The 7820-nt window shown below is 23.0% G+C and overlaps 1 pseudogene; it reads left to right on the top strand.

Annotated features, from left to right (window-relative positions):
• The first annotated feature begins 1143 nt into the window (after window positions 1–1143).
• Window positions 1144–2365, top strand: LOC132803086 (probable aldo-keto reductase 2; annotated as a pseudogene).
• Window positions 2366–7820: the final 5455 nt, after the last annotated feature.

Genomic DNA, 7820 nt, shown 5'->3' with positions numbered 1-7820 from the left:
CCTTTCATTAATTCTTTCTTTTGAAAGGATAATTTAGGAATATTGAAAACTAAAAGGGCAAAACAAAAAATATTGAAACCGAAGGGGTAAATTTCCTTAGAAGGCTTTCAATAGGGGTATTGGGCCAAATTCCCCGATGGTGTAACAGCATAGCTTGTTTGTGTTTTTGTGAATGTAAGAGCCTACGTTTATGGGCTTAGGGAATAAGAGAATGCTTTGGTCGCTTTAACCAACCCAATAATAATCACCCACACCAAATCACCACCTGTCAATCGTGCGAAGGTCAATAATTAATGCCCTGCAAGACTATTTTATGCAACCTCAAGTAACTATTTCAGTAAAAAAAAAAAAAATGCAAGTGTTGCATCACGTCTGTAATTCAATATTCTATAGTGATTCTTCAAAATAATAATAATAATAATAACAATAATAAATCTATGATGATTAAAAAAACAAAAAACATTTTACAAAGTGAGTTCCAATGGAACAGTTAGGGATAGCATTATAAAACGATATAAATTTAATAAGTTTATATTTATTAAAAATAGATTCAGATTACATTTAGATAATCCTGTTTAATATAATTATTAAATATAACAATTATGATTAATTTTGGATAAATCTAATTAACTTCAGAATTGATTCAAATTAGTCCATTTAACTAAACATATCACTTTTCAATTGACCATTTTAATTCAAAATTAATCCAAATTGATATGTTTGATAACATGTAAATCCAACCAAACATTGTTATAATCCATTTAAATTATAACATTAATATACTAAATTTACCATTAATAAAATTTTAACTATACTTTTTTATTATCAAATTACAAACTTATTTAAAATTGTAATATTAATTAAAAATAAAGATTAAAAATTACTTAATATTTATTTACTTAAATCTAATATGTTTAATACATATATGGATTTATAGACATATAATTGATCTTATGAGGATTCCTCTTTCATTAGCTTTTGGTTTGTAATCATAAAGGCTTTTGGTAAATCAAAAGAGTTAGAAGCAGACGGTTAAGAAGTGCTTATATGAGCAAGGGCTGATTTGGAAAGTTTTGAAGGGAGGACTTAAGTTATTTGAGCACAATGGAGTAACCAGTGATAAGAGTACAGGTGGGTGCTTATATGAATGAGCAAGGGCTGATTTGGAAGGTTTTGAAGGGAGGACTTAAGTCATTTGAGCACAATGGAGTAACCAGTGATAAAGAGTACAGGTGGATGGTGTCATCGGTGCTGAGTAGAAAAGTATGGTTTGAGGTCGATTGAGATCATCGTCTATCTGTTTTATTTTGGATTTTAGATTTCTGAACTCTTCTTCCTTTTTTGTGAATTTTTAAGGCCATATATTTTGTGTGCTAGCATTTGTCTTTGCTGCTGGTCTAAGGCAGATATTGACGTCACTAGTTTATCGCATAATTTTCTAACCTTTGTAGACAAGTTCTCAAGTCTGGCATCGGTTAATGTTATTTGGGTTACCACTTTGTCTACCTTCATATCAATTTTCCTGAGAACTGTGTTATGAACTCTAGCATTCATAGTCTGTCAGTTAAATACCTCTCATGCCTGAGTAATGGGGGTAGACGTTCTCTCAGTTGTTACTTTTTTGGACTAAACAAATTACTAGATGAACTGATCAAGGAAGACCGTCGAAAGGTTTGTCAATTTTCACCTAAATACAGTTCTTAATTGTAAAATTAGTGCTATCAAACATAGAGCTTTGGTTCAGAGAATACCAATAAACTTCATCATTTTAGTGCAAGATTCTGCTAGACTATGCTAATCATTCACCATTGAATGGTACTTCTTATGTTGTGATGTGATTTTTGATAAAATCTAATTCAATTGTAATGTGAAATGTGTATGTTTGCTTGTAGCATCTACCCAGGTTCCAACCAGAAAATCTAGAGCACAACAAAACAATATTCAAGCGGCTGAATAAAATGGCAGCAAGAAAAGGATGCACACCATGACAGTTGGCCCTGGCATGGGTTCATCACCAAGGAAACGATGTCTGTCCTATTCCGGGAACTACCAAAATCGAGTATTTTAACCAGAACATTGCCGCTCTTGCTGTTAAACTGACACAAGAAGAGATGGCAGAGCTTGAAGCTTTTGCTTCAATGGATACTGTTAAGGTGACAGATATGCAACTGGGATTCCTACTTATAAGCAGTCGGACACTCCGCCATTGTCTTCATGGAAAGCCACTTAAGGACATGCCTTCTGCTATGTCTGGTTTTGCCTCTTAAGCAAGTCATGTAGTTGTTGAGAATTCAAGTATTTTTCTGTCAGATTTGGATGGCAGTGTTATACGGTTCACCAATGAAAGCTTAGAAGCTCTTTTATGCCAATTTTTTCATATATTGTATATGCATATCTAGAAAGAAGATATTTTGTCACCAATGGCATTTGAGTCCATTGGGATTATGACAATTGATTCATCTAAAAAAATTAAAAAATATATATAGAAACAGATTTCCCCCAAAAAAAAATTTAAGTAAATAAAATAAAAAAATAAAAGGGGATTTCGGAGGTAGTTCCAAATTGTTGATAGTGTTGAAGTTGTTAATAAATTTTAGAAGGATTCAAACGTGGCCTTAACCTCCAAGACGTTTTGCTCTTGTGTTAGTTTCATTTGGTTTGTAAAGTACTTCTTAACTTGCATGTTTAAATATATGGTTTTGATTCCAGACCTAGCCTAATTAACTATCTTTTGTAATGTTTTTCATCTCTGATAAATAGGAAAAGGGTAAATTGTTTTCTATTGCGCTTGTAAATAAATTATCATTGGCAAAACTCCATTTCTACCAAGTAAGAGGTACAAAATTACAACATTTTAAAGTAGCCCCAAAATTTTGAAAAAGAGAAAGCAAAGTAAAACTTTTTGGAAATAAGAACAGTATAAGACTTGACGAAAGAAAAATGGATAATAAATATAAATGGGCGGCAAAATGAAATTTTATTTTATTGTTTCAGTATCAAGTTTTGGATTTTTTTTCCCCTCTCTTTTCATCCAATTTTTAATTAAAATAAATGACAATTATGTTAGTAGGTTATCAGCATTATGGATTATTTTGCTGAAAATGGGAAAAATATGTGCAATTAAACAATATATATATATACGGAAATTTTATGGTGAGGACGGTCCGCATGAGGACCACAGTATTAGTGACGGTTTTTTATAGTATTAACGATGGTTTTTTAGAAAATCGTCACCAATACTATAAAAAACCGTCACCAATACTGTGGTCCGCATGAGGACCGTCCGCACCATAGACGGACTGTATATATATATATATATATATAGGCAATAAGATGATCATGAGACAATTTGTAACTTATTTTCTTCCAATCTCGTTAGCTCCCAATCCAATTCTAAATTGACTTTAATTTTAGCATAGAATTAATTTCATTAACTTTTCTTCTTCTTTTTTCTTTTGCAATATATCATATATGAATCCTTTTTTTTTTTTTTAAACAGATATCACATATGTAAATTGAATGTCTAACTTGACCAATATAGAAAAAAATTGGAATGTCTAAAGCTTATGATTTATTATCTTATGATTTAGCCATATGCCATAAATCTAATAGCTTTCAACCAAGATATCCTCACTAGTAAAGAGGACATTACGTTTGACAATGCCATTTATTATGTCATATCTATATTTATATAATATATAAAAGAAAAAAAACTATGTGTCACATGTCAGCATATTCTTATTTCAAATTTCCTCCAAAAGCATATATTTTTTATTTATTTATTATCTTACTTTTTATGGTTATAATCAAATATATTTACAATCAATTTGTGATATAACTATTAATAACTATCAAATAATTGATAAAATGACATATGACAATAATTTTGAAATAAATTTAAAATAAACAAAATATTTGATTTTATTTTATTTACCAAATAAGTTAAATACATCAAATGTATTTGCATGTATATAGTTTTCTTAATTAAATATTTTTACATATACAAACATAGTTATATGGAAATTAATAAAAATATTTTTTATTTGGATATAAAAATATAATATCATAAATAATAATTGTTAAACATATCAAAATAAAATTTATTTTCAAAACAAATTATTTGATCTTATTTTGTTACCAACTAATATATATTTTTATTATTATATTAGATGGACAATTTAGGAAAATCAGATTTTGATAAAGTATATTCAAGCCAATGGATGAAGATCTTGGAGATCATTCTCAAAAAGCGCAGTTATTACCCTTTTGTATTATATATTTGAATAATAAATATATAAAAATTATACATTTGTATACAATTTTTATTCCTATAAACACATTTATAGGAATTTTAATAAAATTATATGTATATTTTAAATATATAAAAATATATTTTAATATATTTTTATAATATATAAAAGTTGAAGAGTTTTATGCCTCGCCAGTAGACACATTTACAAGAATTTTTTTAAAATTATATGTATATTTTAAATGTATAAAAATATATTTAATATATTTTTATATACTTTTATAATATATAAAAGTAGAAAAGTTTTATACCTCGTGTCAGCATATTATCGTTCCAAATTTCCTCCAAAATCATCAATAAAAAAAAAAATATCTTCTTTTTTAATTATTTATGATTTTATTAAAATATTAATCCGTACCAAATAGAGTAACTATTTAAAAGTATAAATTTTTTTTATCTTCATTGGTTGTATTGAAAAATATATATATTCTTATTGGTATAATATTAGATAATTGACTAAAAAATATAAAATATTTTACCTTTTATGGTTGTACCTAAATATATATAAAATCAAATTTTGTTTTGAAATAAATTTTAAATAAACCATAAATGTATATTTATAATCTATATAATATATAAAAGAATAAGAGTATGTCCCATATATCAGCATACCCTTCTTTTAAATTCCTTCCAAAAGCACATTTTTATTTTTATTTTATTTATTATTTATTTATTTATTATCTTACATTTTATGGTTATAACCAAATATATTTACAATCAGCTTATGATATAACTATCAATAATTATCTAACAATTAATAAAATGACATACAGTAATAATTTTAAAATAAATTTAAAATAAGCAAAATATTTGATTTTATTTTATTTATCAAATAAGTCAAATACGTAAAATGTATTTGCATATATATAGTTTCCTTAATTAAATATATTTTAAATATAGTTATATGAAAATTAATAAAAATATTTTTATATTTTGATATAAAAATACAATATCATAAATAATAATTGTTAAATATAGCAAAATAAGATTTATTTTCAAAACAAATTATTTGATCTTATTTTGCGATCAATTAATATATATTTTTATTATTATATTAGATGAAACGGTCTAGGAAGATCATATTTTGATCAAGTATATTTGGGCCGATGGGGGAAGATCTTGGAAATCATTCCCCAAGAACGTAATATAGTTGAATAATAAATATATAAAAATTATATATTTTTATACAATTTTTATTCCTATAAACACATTTATAGGAATTTTTATAAAATTATATATATATTTTAAATATATAAAAATACATTTTTATATATTTTTATATACTTTTATAATATATATAAATAGAAGAATCTTGTACCACGTGTCAGCATATTATTATTTCAAATTTCCTTCAAAATTATCAATAAAAAATCATCTTTTATTTAAAATTATTTATGATTATATCAAAATATTAATTAGTACCAAATACAGTAACTATTTTAAAGTATAAATTTTTTTACCTTTATTGGTTGCATTGAAAAATATATATTTTTAGTATTATAATATTAGCTAATTAATTCAAAAAGTATAAAATAGTTGTTGTACCTAAATATATATAAAATCAATTTTTGTTTTAAAATAAATTTTAAATAAACAATAAACATATATTATATATATTATATATATATATATAATTTTACTATAATTAATATTTTCATGCACATTAAATATATGTCATAATCAAATTATATATAATATTAAATAAAATATATACAATATATCATAAGTTATATATAATTTGATATCCATCTGTATCATAATCTACAAACCAACATATATAATAATGGAACTATATATATAGTAAGTTATATACATATATATATATAGTATATATATGTATATGCCTCTTTTTAAATCCATATTATTGTTATAGGTTATAATAATTGTTAACAATAATAATAAATATAACTAAATTATATTATAAGAATTTAATATAAAAAAATTAATTAGTTGCAATAAATCAGAAAATATATTTGAATTTCATAAAGAGAAAATATTATATAAGTACGTTTGAATTTGAATTAAATTATACAAATATACATAAATTTAAATTTGAATTTGAATTTTATAGACAGAAAAAATTAAATCAGTAAATATTTTTTAATTTCAATTCCATAAATAATTTGCCCTATAGGGTAAAAATATATCTATAAGATAAATAACAACAACAACAACAACAATAATAATTATTTGTAAATAGTCAAAAAACACATTTAAATTTGAACTCTATAGATAGAAAATGTTATTTAAATATATTTGAATTTGAATTAAATTATATAAATGCATTTGAATTTGAATTTAATTTTCATAAATAAAAAAATTAGATAGAAAAATTCTATAGAAGGAAAAAATTAGATAGGTAAAAATCTATATAATACATAAAAGTATAAAAGTCTTGTGCTGCATAGCAGCATATTGCCATTCCAAATTCTCTCAGAAATCATCAATAAAAAAAGTATCTATTTTTTCTTATTTATGATTCTATCAAAATATTAATTAGTACCAAATGGAACAGATATTTAAAAGCATGAAATTTTTTACCTTTATTGGTTGTATTTAAAAAAATATATTTTTATTATTATAATATTAGATAGTTGATTGAAAAGTATAAATTTTTTAGCTTTTATGGTTGAATCTAAATATACATAAAATCAGTTTTTCTTTTGAAATAAATTTTAAATAAACAATATATTATAATACTATATATGTATAATTTTACTATAATTAATATTGTCATACACATTAAACGTAGATCATAATCAAATTATATGTAATATTAAAATAAAATATATACATTACACCATAAATTATATATAATTTTGTGTTAATCTATATCATAATGTACAAGTAGACACATATGGTAATGAAACTGTATATATATATGGTATGTATATATATATATATATATATATATATATATATATATATATTTCTTTTTGAATCTAAATTATTGTTAATTTGGTTATAATAATAATAACAATAATAATAATAATAAATATAATTAAATTATATTAAAAGGAATTAACAAAGAAAAATTAATTATTTGCAAAGAATAAAAAGACACATTTGAATTTGAATTTGAATTCTATAGATGTAAAATATTATATAAATACATTTGAATTTGAATTAAATTATATAAATATATTTGAATTTAAATTTTATAGATGAAAAAGAAATTAAATATGTAAATACTTTTTAACTTGAATTTCATGACTAATTTACCTTATAATATAAAAATGTATTTATAAGACAAATAAATAATAATAATAATAATAATAATAATAATAATAATAATAATAATCAATATTTAAAAAATCGGTATCGATAGAAATATCGAGAGTTTAAAATACGAAAATTTCCATAGATACATTGAAAAATATCGAATATTGATAAAAAATTTAAAAAAATGATGGAAATTTGTTTTAAAAAATAAATTTTTTTATTGAACTTTAAAATTAGCTTATTTAATCCATCAATTATCAAATTGATTATAAAACTTGCTAAAATATTG

This window comes from Ziziphus jujuba, chromosome 3 (assembly GCF_031755915.1).
Source record: "Ziziphus jujuba cultivar Dongzao chromosome 3, ASM3175591v1".
NCBI lineage: Eukaryota > Viridiplantae > Streptophyta > Magnoliopsida > Rosales > Rhamnaceae > Ziziphus > Ziziphus jujuba.
Note: the sequence above shows the minus strand (reverse complement) of the source record. Positions and strands in the feature narration are given on the sequence as shown.